General features: G+C 37.1%; 1 pseudogene; it reads right to left on the reverse strand.

Moving 5' to 3' along the window:
- Positions 1-1,128: 1,128 nt before the first annotated feature.
- LOC107577401 (uncharacterized) lies at positions 1,129-2,151 on the reverse strand (annotated as a pseudogene).
- Between the last annotated feature and the right edge of the window lie 6 nt (positions 2,152-2,157).

A 2,157-nucleotide genomic window follows, 5' to 3' on the forward strand; every position in this document is an offset into this window, starting at 1 on the left:
ACTTTAAGTACATTATGGAAGTGTACTTTTTTTCACCTGGGATGATCGGTCAGACCCATAAAAACACAGCAGGATCTACGAAACCAGACCTGGCCCAGGACTACAGACAGTTTCCTCTTCACTGGTGTTCTTCTGCTGGGAAAACAGGCTTTTGCCACTCGTGATCAGGCCTATTACAGCTATTATTGGTTTGACTCAAGTCAACTTTATGTGAAATCTGAATCCCAGTGACTGTATGAAGAGGGTCTTGTTGTGCCCTCATATACTGTATATTATATTGTTTTCATGTTTTGTTCAGTTGTTGTCAGCTCAGTCATCAGCATTAACTGTTCCAGTCTCTCAGGTTTTGTTTCAGCTGCTGTGGGTTATTTTAAGAGATGGACAAAGTGGGGCGGGATGATTCACATACTGCTACTGAACAACACACAACACACACTGGGGTCGAGATGAGATGTGTTTAGTTCTGACAAGAAATGCTGTACAGGGATATTCTGGAACTAATGATTCTGGATATTCTGGAATAGTTAAATGACTTTATTCAACAGTAAGATACAAGTGAAAGCATTTCATATTTCTGCTGCATATTCTCTAAGATTTTAGCATTATTTAAAAGAAAAACCATGAAGCAATAAACATGAAAGGCCCACAAATGTCATAGAAGATGAACAACACAGTCCAAGAAGAGCTTCTGTGACAGTCTCAGATTTTTATCAGTTTCCTTACCTGAAGAAAATGCAGCATTTTCTCATGTGACCTCTAGATGGCATCCCTTAATAATACAATCTAAACAGTCCCTAATCAGCCATGATTTCACACACATAATTTTATGATAAATTTCATTATTTTGGTTGTCTTTTACAATGTAATTGCTACATTTTCTATTGTATTGTACTGTATAAACTGATTAGATTATACCGTTGTCAGTTTGTGCTGTATTCCAGGACAAGTACTGCAGTAATCACCATCGTGTTTTACATCAGTTAATTTAGCAGGTGCTGTTTATCCAAAGTAACTTTCAAATGAAAAAAAAAATGAAACAAATACAAGCGTGAGGATATAGACACAGTACGGATGACAGAAAAATGTTAGATTCATAAAACAATTACAATGAAAGATAATAGAGAAAGACATGTTTTTGAAAGAAGCAGAGACCTTTTCAGGATCATGTTTTCAGAGTGTCAGCAGGGTTTGAGTAGCTGAGACATTATTCGTTTTTTGTTTTTTTTATCTTGTAAAGTATCCAATTGCTCCTTGTTTTTCTTCTCCTGCTCTCTTCTTGATGTTTCCCAGTGTTTTGGCCTTTTCAGGCTCATTTATTTCTTTCAGCTTCTCAATCAGAAAATCAATGTGCAGAAGTGTGAACAGTGAATCAGTGTTGAGTGCAATCATCTGCAGAGTGTCCACACAGTGAAAAGCTTCAATCACAAATTTATTTTCTCTTTCTCTAATTCTTGCAGTTCTTCTTCCAGCTTCTTGACCACAAACACACAGTCCCTAATCTTACCATCATATCTCTTCTTTAAATCTTCATATGTCCTCTTCTCCTTCTTTATCTTTGTTACATATATTTTTGCTTCTTTGACATGTTTACTGTAGTGGTATGTATTTGTGCACACTGTACAGTGATTATTTGTGCACACTGTCCAGTGATCCACCAGCATCCTGGATAATGATAGTTCTCCTTACAGAAGGTGCAGCACATCGCCACACTGGCTATAGCATGATTCATATCAACCCTTTCTTTGTAGGGCAATTTAACTTCATACTCAAAGTTTAGATTTTCTTTGACATGTGTCTTGTTCTTCTCCAGAGCGTCTTTAGTTTGTTTTAGCTCATTTTGCTTTATTTCCATCATTTGAACTCGTGATTGTAGATTGGAGATATTTGCCTCCAACTGTTTTCATTTCTGCAACACATCTTGAGTCATCTGCAATGATTTTGGTTGTGTAGTGTCAAGATAATTGAAGAATTGCACCATTCCTCTAAAACTGAGATTCCATGATTGTTCTTGTATCATTTCATATTGTTCATCAGCAGTGTCTGACTGACAAGTTGTCAAACAGGAAAAACACTGGCTGATTCTTGTCATTTACTGCACTCTCACTCTGACAGGGCATCTTTAGGTGGTGCTCCAGTTGAGTGTGTGAAGAGCAAGAC

The sequence above is a fragment of the Sinocyclocheilus grahami genome, unplaced genomic scaffold (assembly GCF_001515645.1).
Source record: "Sinocyclocheilus grahami isolate Dianchi unplaced genomic scaffold, SAMN03320097.WGS_v1.1 scaffold5939.1, whole genome shotgun sequence".
Classification (NCBI taxonomy): Eukaryota; Metazoa; Chordata; class Actinopteri; order Cypriniformes; family Cyprinidae; genus Sinocyclocheilus; species Sinocyclocheilus grahami.